At 41.3% G+C, this 9,203-nt stretch overlaps 1 protein-coding gene and 1 pseudogene across 1 annotated transcript in view; one reads left to right on the forward strand and one right to left on the reverse strand.

Annotated features, from left to right (window-relative positions):
- Positions 1 to 293: 293 nt before the first annotated feature.
- LOC102496904 (keratin, type II cytoskeletal 8-like) overlaps positions 294 to 9,203 on the reverse strand; it is a 27,366-nt pseudogene continuing 18,456 nt past the window's right edge.
- The window catches only part of TTC29 (tetratricopeptide repeat domain 29), a 268,610-nt gene continuing 264,057 nt past the window's right edge, over positions 4,651 to 9,203 (forward strand). Inside the window, exon 1 of the mRNA XM_006143456.2 lies at positions 4,651 to 4,821. The gene's annotated coding sequence lies outside the window, so the exon portion shown is untranslated. The remainder of the gene's footprint in view (positions 4,822 to 9,203) is intronic.

The raw sequence follows: 9,203 nt of genomic DNA on the forward strand, positions 1-9,203 counted from the left end.
TGAGCAGAATGTCAGAGGACTTACCAGCTTCCCATGGCGAGTCCAATTTTTTTTTTTCCATAGGGTGCATACACTTGCTGGGGAAAGAAAGAGAGAAACAGTGAGAGGGAAAGTGAGAAATTACCCCCCCCCAGGTGGATGACCACTACTACAATCCCTTCTCCTCCATTCTCCTCCTGAGATTTTTTGGCTCCCAGGCACATGCATCTAGAGTGATTTTAAAGCCGCCAGGCAGGTCCAATTGGAACCATGCTCAGCCATGTAGGGATCCAGCATCGTTACCACCACCACTGCTACCTGCTGACCTCTGTGTGCCTCAGGACCATGGCCTTGGTGGAGCTGATATGGTTAAAGGAGCTGGAACCTCTACCAGAGCCAAAGCTGGACTAGAAGGTGCTCAGGCAGTAGAGACCAGTATTTATGAGGCCCCGGGAGACTGAGGTGAGCCCACCTGAGTAGCCACTGGTAGTCTTCCTATGATACTGTGTTCTGCATCCCAGACTCCAGCTGGCTCTCTTTGCAGCTTGATGTCCAGGGTCAGCTTGACATTTATGAGTTCCTGGTACTTGTGCAGCTGCTGTACTGTGTCCTGTTTGGCTCAGTGTTGGTGTTCTTTTTTGTTTTTATTTTTTAGAGAGATGTTTGCAATAGGGCATGTGTGATTGCCAGAGAGACAGCAAGAGACAGAGAAAGAAAGCGCCAGGGGAAGTGGCCAACCATAATTCTTTCTCCTCCATTCTCCTTTCGGGATCTTGGGCACTCACACTCACCCACACACGTACTCGCCCTGAGTGAGTTTTAAGTCACTGGTCTGGGACTAATCCAACCGTGGTTGACTATGTGGGAGGCCAGTGAGATAACCATTACACCATCTGCTGGTCTCAGCATTGGCGTCCTTAATGGCCAGCTCCCCCAGTTGCTCAGCATCAGTGATGGCGGCCACCAGAAAAGTTCACTGGCCTTTGAGGTCCTCAATCTCAGCCTGGAGCCGGCTATTGTTCTGGTTCATCTCGGAGATGTCTGTCTTTGTGCGATGCAGGTCATCCCCATGCTTCCCAGCCAGCATCTTCAGCTCCTCTGGTACATGCTCTCCGCCTCAGCCTGGCTGCGGTTGGTGGTCTCCTCTTACTGGCGCAATCTCTGCGATGATGGGGTCCACGTCCAGGGAGTGGCTGTTATGCATGGACAGGACCACGGACGCGTCTGAGATCTGGGACTGCAGCTCTTAGATCTCCTCTTCGTACAGCTGCCTAAGGAAGCTGATTTCATCTGTCAGCCCTTCCAGGAGAGATGCCAGCTCTACCTTGTTTGTGTAAGCTTCATCTATATCCTTCTGGATGAGGGTGAACTCATTCTGGATCTTCCTATGCTTGTTGAACTCATCCTGGTACTTGAAATCCTCCACCAGCCCCTGCATATTGCCTAGCTCTGCCTTTAGCTTCAACTTCTCCTGGCCCCGGGTGTCCAGCTGCCACCACAGGTTGTTGATGTAGCTCTCCAACTTGTCCTCCACGTGGCTTGCAGCCATCTTCAGCTGCAGAAGGCCCCATTTGCTCTCCAGCCTCTTATTCTGCTGCTTCAGCAACTACACCTTGTCGATGAAGGAGGCAAATTTGTTGAGGATGTTAATCTTCTTAATCTCCTTCTTCTGAGTGTGCAAGGCCTGGATGTTGGGGCACATATTCAGTTTAAAGAGGCTCAGCAGGTTCTAGTTGACCCTGATATCCCTGGCACCACCACCAGACCCACTGTAGTCTAGACCCAGACCTATGCCAGTACCCAGACCACCCCACCATGGAAGCTGCTGCTACTGCCCACCCAGGAGAAACTGGAGGAGCTGATGTGGGTGCCAGGTGAGCTTGTGGACAAGTGACTGCTAGAGGTGGGCCAGGAGCTGGAGGTGGATACCTTGTAGGACTTCGGAGTCACCCTGATGGATATGACAGAGCTAGAGCAGAAACAGGTGGGCTAGACCAGGCAGATACTTGAGAAAGACAAGAAGCCACTTCTAAGTCTATGCACACCTTTTAAAAAAATTCATTTCCTTCTGGATTATGGCATGGCCATCCCCCCAGGGGGTGATTTCCTACTTTTCTTCTCACGGTCTCTCTCCTCTCTGATGAGTGCATGCACACTATGCAAAAATCTTAACAAATAAAAGTTTATTTCCTTTTTCTATGGTCGAGACAGAGAGAGATAGGTAGTACCAATACCACCAACAGGATCTTTATGCCACAATCCAGCCAGCCCTGGATCATGGGCACACGTATGCCTGGCATATTCAGGGAGGTCTCCAGATCGGAACCTAGAACCCTCTCAGGTGAGTCGGCCTCACAGGATGTCAAGTTTTACCACTGTGCCACTGTCCACCTCCTCCTCACCACCAACATTAACTGTCACCATCATAAAACAGGACATATGTGAAAAGAATATAGAAATGTCATAATTTCAGCATAACTTAAAGTGGCTGTGTCCTTACTTTTCTTTCAGGCATGCTTTGACCCCTGTTGTTGATCACTTGGTCTTGGCAACCGCCTCTAGAAATCTCTTGCCCCCTCCTCTTCAGTTAACGATCTCACAAGGCCTGTATTAGAGATTGTATAGCTACTTCTGTTTAGTCCAGGTGGAGCACAGTAGAAATGTTTTTTGTTGGTGTTGCTTCTTTAAATAACAATAACAATACCTCTATTTGAAGTAAATATCCAAAACTACTCAGTCAACACTAAGAGTTATTCCTTTGCCCTGTGTAAATCCACAGACAGTAGAACCAAGAAAAACTCCAGGAAACAGAAACATGATTTCCTACTTTTCTTCTCACGGTCTCTCTCCTCTCTGATGAGTGCATGCACACTATGCAAAAATCTTAACAAATAAAAGTTTATTTCCTTTTTCTATGGTCGAGACAGAGAGAGATAGGTAGTACCAATACCACCAACAGGATCTTTATGCCACAATCCAGCCAGCCCTGGATCATGGGCACACGTATGCCTGGCATATTCAGGGAGGTCTCCAGATCGGAACCTAGAACCCTCTCAGGTGAGTCGGCCTCACAGGATGTCAAGTTTTACCACTGTGCCACTGTCCACCTCCTCCTCACCACCAACATTAACTGTCACCATCATAAAACAGGACATATGTGAAAAGAATATAGAAATGTCATAATTTCAGCATAACTTAAAGTGGCTGTGTCCTTACTTTTCTTTCAGGCATGCTTTGACCCCTGTTGTTGATCACTTGGTCTTGGCAACCGCCTCTAGAAATCTCTTGCCCCCTCCTCTTCAGTTAACGATCTCACAAGGCCTGTATTAGAGATTGTATAGCTACTTCTGTTTAGTCCAGGTGGAGCACAGTAGAAATGTTTTTTGTTGGTGTTGCTTCTTTAAATAACAATAACAATACCTCTATTTGAAGTAAATATCCAAAACTACTCAGTCAACACTAAGAGTTATTCCTTTGCCCTGTGTAAATCCACAGACAGTAGAACCAAGAAAAACTCCAGGAAACAGAAACATATATGACAACAAAGTCTGGATATGCAGTGGTAAATGCAACCCCCTCTGAGGCAGACCCATATGGGGAGGATGCTGGTTCAATTCCTGGGACCTCCCTGCCAGGTGCATGTGCTGATGATCCAGGCTGGCTGAGGAAGGCAGTGGATTACAGTGTCAAGACTCGATTGGGGGGTATTATCTCTCTCTTATGGAATAAATAAATTTTAAAACAAGCAAACAAAAAATTTAAAAAAAAACCCACAAAACTGAATTTTGTTCATCTACCTTAAGAGACTTCATTGTTATTCAGAAGGGTCACTGATTACTCTTGTGTACACACAGTCAAGGATAACAGACAAGATGTTCTGTGATGTTATCAGCAGTGCTTCAAATGCGACATGCGTGGGTAGCAAAATAAATACAAATCTACAGACATAGGACTTAAAAAAATAAATAAAAACAAAAAGCACCATCCCTCTAGGGAACTTTTCCTATAAAAAAAAAAAACAACAAACAAAACCAACCTGCTTAAACAAAGACTGGGTATAAGAGAGATGATTGTTAGTTATCATCGTAATGAAACGTACAGACCTATGTGCACTTAGATAGATAATTCATGTGCAATTTTATTATCTCTCAAGGTTTAATTAAATATTTGCCTTTTGGCTAATCAACAGCAATTAATAAGAGATACTTATATTCATACAGCTCATACGGAATGTTGACATGGTTTCCACTGGAATTTCAGTGGTCTTCTGTATGAAAGCAAAGGGTAAAAGATAATATGATAGCAGGTGTGCCAGGTCAGAATTGAGAAACGGGTTTAGTCGAGATTCCCCAGAGAAGCAGAACTCATGTAAGTATACACAGAATGTGTGCATCCATATGTGATATTGTTACTTATAGTATGAGATATATATTTTGGTCTTTATACCTTGTTCCTGGCACAGACTACTAAAAGTCTTACACATTTCTAGTTAATAGGAGAACCTTTTGTTCTAGTATTTAGCTTTTAGTATTAGACTTTGGATCCTGACGCAGAGCTTCTAATGTCTTAAAATTTCCTGGATGATAGGAGTATTCTTCATTCTGATGAGGTGACTATAGATAGAATCCTGAGGGAACGAGTCATCAGAAAGACCAAACCATGATTAGAAGCTTGGAACTTTCAGTCCTACTGCCCACCCTACTCAGAATCTTTCAGCAAGGGGAGAGGGGCTTGAGATTGAGTTAATAATTGATCGTGTCTGGTGATGAAGTCTCCATAAAAATCCCTGAATTGTGGTGTAAGAAGAGCTTCCTTCTGAATTGTCCCATCTGAATCATGGAGGTAAGCATGTGGGAAGTGCACCCAGAGAGGACGCAGAAGCCTTGAGCCTTTTCCCACCTCTCCCCACATACCTGTCCCTGTGTATCATCTACATCCCACCTTACATTTTAGCTCTCTGCTCAGCCCTCAGCCACATAAGAGCAGAAAGTTTGGAGTAAATAAGAACCAATACATATGAACAGGATCTGTAGGAATTTGCTCCCTCACTCAGCCCAGCAAAAAAAACACAGATATTCTTTTATGTAAACCTGAGCTTATAACTCCCACTGTGGTTATCTCACTACCACCACAGCCACAGAATTCTGGCACAGAGCTAATTCACATCAAAAGGAAGCACAAGTACACATAGTTATAGAAACCAACTCTAAATAAAGAGTAAGAAGTGTATTAATTGCCAGATGTCTAACAATCACAGCAAAGCCTCAAATATGAGAAGTGTGAGAAAAGCAGGAACATGATAACTCCATAGCAATAATGGGTAAAACACAAGAAATAGCAGAAATGTCAGAAAAAGAATTCAGAATACTTATCATAAATAAACTCAATGAAATACAAGGAAAAGAAGATAACCATGCAGAAGAAAGAACCTCTGTTCTTTTTTTTTTTTTTCTTTTTCTTTTTTGGAGATGTTTTTGCTATAGGGCACATGCGCTCGCCAGAAAGGCAGAGAGAGACAGACAGAAAGTGAGAAATCACCTCCCAGGGGGGACGGCCATGCCGCAATCCCTTCTCCTTCATTCTCTTCTCGGGATCTTGGGCACGCACGCACACATACCCAGCATGAGTTTAAGCCACCAGGTCCAGGACTCAAACTGCGGTTGACTACATGGGAGTCCAGCGACATAGCCATTACACTAACTGCTGGTCCCAGAATCTCTGATCTTGAAGACAAAATTTCCAAGTTTGTCCAAGCAACCTCAAAGAATGTACAAATAATCACTAAAAATGAGGACAATATATGGGAAATCCTGGACACCATTAAATGGCCAAACATCTACATAATGGGTAATCCAGAAGGTGAAGGATGGGTAAAGGCTTAGAAAAATCTCTTTCACAATACATTAGTTGAAAACTTTCCAAATTTAGAGAGTTATACAGAAATCAAAGTCCAGAAAATATAAAGAATAGCAAATAGATTTAACATAAAAAGATCCTCTCCAAGGCACATCATAGCTAAAGTATTAAAAATCAAAGACAAAGACAATATTCTAAAAATGACAAGAGATAAATGCCAAGTTATTTACATAGGGACCCCATTGGACTAAGCATACCTCTCAAATGAAACATTCAGGCAAGAAAAGAAAGGGAAGACATATTTAAACTCTCAAAGAAAAACAATTTTGGGCAAGAATACTGTATCTGGAAAAATTATCTTTCAGATGAGAAGAAGAAATAAAATCAATCCCAGATAAACAAAAGCCGAAAGAATTTACCAAATGTAGGTCAGCCTTTCAGGGAATACTTAAGGGAATACTACACCTTGAAAATTAACAGGTGATAAATAGAAGCAATAATCCCCTAAATAGATAAGTGGGGATACATCAAGCTTAAAAGCTTCCTCACTGCTAAGAAAATAATAATTAGAGTGAAAAGACAACCCTCAGAGTGGGAGAAAATATTTGCAAATTATTCCTCCGACAAAGGATTGATACCCAAAATATACAGGGAACTCAAGTGGCTCATCCATAGAAAAAAGAAGAAACTAATTAAAAAATGGACAAAAGAATTGAATAGATAACTCTCCAAAGAAGACTTACAAATGTCCATAGGTATATGAAAAAAATGCTGGGGACCAGCAATTAGCATAATGGCTATGTTGTTGGACTCCCATGTAGTTGACCACGGTTCGTGTCCTGGACCCAGTGGCTTAAACTCATGCTGGGCGTGTGTGTGTGTGCGTGCCCAGGATCCTGAGAGGAGAATGAAGGAGGATTGTGCCGTGGCCATGACCCCTGGGAGAGTGATTCTTGCTTTCTGTCTCTCTGTCTCTCTCTATCTCTGTCTTTCTGACGAGTGCATGCAAAAAAAAACCCCAAAAAACAGAAAAAAAAAAAACTCTAAAAAAAAATGCTCGCAGTCCTTGTCATAAAGAAAATGCAAATTAAAACACAGAGATACTATTTAATCTCAGTTAGAATGTCGAGGATTAAAAAAAAAAAGTATGACAAGTGCTAGTGAGGCTGTGGTGAATAGGGAATCCTCTTACACTGTTGTTAGGAATTTAAATTAAAACAACCTCTGTGGAAAAAAATACGCAGGTTCTTCAAAAATTCTACAAATAGAACAACCATATGTCCCAGTAATCCCACTCTTTAGTATTTACCCAAAGGATAGGAAAACACATAACAAGAAAGACAACTGCACATTCATGTTTATTGAAGCATTAGTCACAATTGCTAAAACATCGAACCAACTTAAGTGTCCCAAAACTGATGTCGAGGTTGAAAAACTGACACATATTTACTATGGAATATTACTCAGCTATAAGAAACAATGAGATTCTATTGCTTGACTCAAAGTGGTTAGAACACTTAATATTGAGCGAGGTGAGCCAGACTTTGAAAGATACACATTGCATATCCCCACTCAATTTGTACTGAGTGTCTGCACTCTATGGAAGAGGTTGTGATATAATGGTGGAGAGGATGAGTGTGGATGCTAGAGACTGGGAAGGGGAAGAGCGAATGATGGAGAGTGAGTGGGGGGGGGGGGGGGAGTTGTAAGGAGAGGAAACATTTGCCAGAAAAATGTTAAGTTCTCTGTTAAAGAAAACTATATGGTATATATCATGATGGGAACTTTATGTAAAATGTGAAATTAATCTGAAAAAAATTAACATGAAAAAGAATGTCATCTTGTGTTTTCTATGAGATATGCACTCATGGTACCTAAAACATGCACGTGAAGTATACTTTAATTGTCGTCAAGTAAAGCATCAAACTGCAAGATAAAAGAAACAGAACTTACTAAAAAGGTAAAGAACCAAGATGTCATTTGTTTCATAATTTTACATAAAATAAATCATGACTTTTTGATTCCCAATTTGGTACCATCATTTCAGGCAAATGAGATTTATTTTATAGCCTTGATCTCTCTGGAAAATAAAAAACCAAGGGAAGAGGAAAATCATGAATGACAATGAATTGCCAGCATGCTTTGTATATTTGGGCAGTTGGTAAATACTTTGAGCATGTAACAAGAACCTTTGAGTGACCCTCTGGTGGATATTTATTTTGTCTTAGATTAAACCATATGATGCTTCATTAAAAATAACACGGAACAAGGCTGCATAGTGATGGTTAAAAAAAATGAAGACGAAAAGAAAAGAAAAATGCTGCTCTGTGAGGTTAACCCATGTGGGAAGGCTCCATTTTCATATCTGGAGACCCCCCAAGTATAATGAGCAAGCATGTGCCAGTGGTCTGGGGCTGGCTCAGGCTAGGGTGTCTCATGATGTCAAAATCCTGTTGGTGGTACTGTCTCTCTCTCTGTGTCTGTTTTACTCTTTGGAAGAAATAAATAAACAACAACAAAACTTGGAGTGAAGAAATTCTAAAACAACAAAATAAATAATAGTTTTGAGGAAGAGAGAAAAGCAAGAGAGAAAAGCCAGATACTTGGAGAATAATCTATTATGTGTCATTGTATTCTGTCTGCCTTTCCTAGAATCGACATCTAAAATGGCTAGAAAGAATGCAGATATCATTTAGATACAGGAGATGAGCCATCAGAAGTTTCACCTTTGCAGGGATAGTGGGGCTTTTTTGTGATATTCCTTCTTAAGGCCAGACATGTTGAGGAATCTCTTCCTCCTCTTCAGACCCTCTATTCTTCTAAGAATTAGAAGATTTGTCCTTTTGCAGCCAGCAGGTGGCATGGTGGTTGAGGTGCTAGACTCTCCCACATGGCCAATCATGGTTCAAGTCCTGGACCTAGTGGCTTTCTTTCTCACTTTTTTTTTCTCTCTCTCTGGGAATCTCTCTGGTCAAATTAAAATAAATGAATGAATAAATAAATAATTATTTTTTTTAAAAAAGAAAATTTCTCCTGTTGGGGCCAGCAGATGGTATAATGGTTACATAAAGATTTCTTACTTTCTGTCTCTATGTCTCTCTGGCAAGTGTGCACGTCTTATAGCAAAAAAAAATAAATAAATAATAAATAATTAATAAATAAATAAATAAATAAATCTCTAAAAAATTAAGAGAAAAAGAAAAGAAAATTTCTCCTGTTATTGCTAGCTCGGGAAAGAAACAGTAGAAAATGAGAGATCACTCAGGATAGAGCTGAGTCACAAGAATAGGCAGTCACTTGGAAAGATAGGAGGAAATGGATTTAAAGCTCAAGAGATTTGGATCATGCTATATTGGGAGAATGGGGTT

The sequence above is a fragment of the Tupaia chinensis genome, unplaced genomic scaffold, assembly GCF_000334495.1.
Source record: "Tupaia chinensis unplaced genomic scaffold, TupChi_1.0 Scaffold000098_3, whole genome shotgun sequence".
NCBI lineage: Eukaryota > Metazoa > Chordata > Mammalia > Scandentia > Tupaiidae > Tupaia > Tupaia belangeri.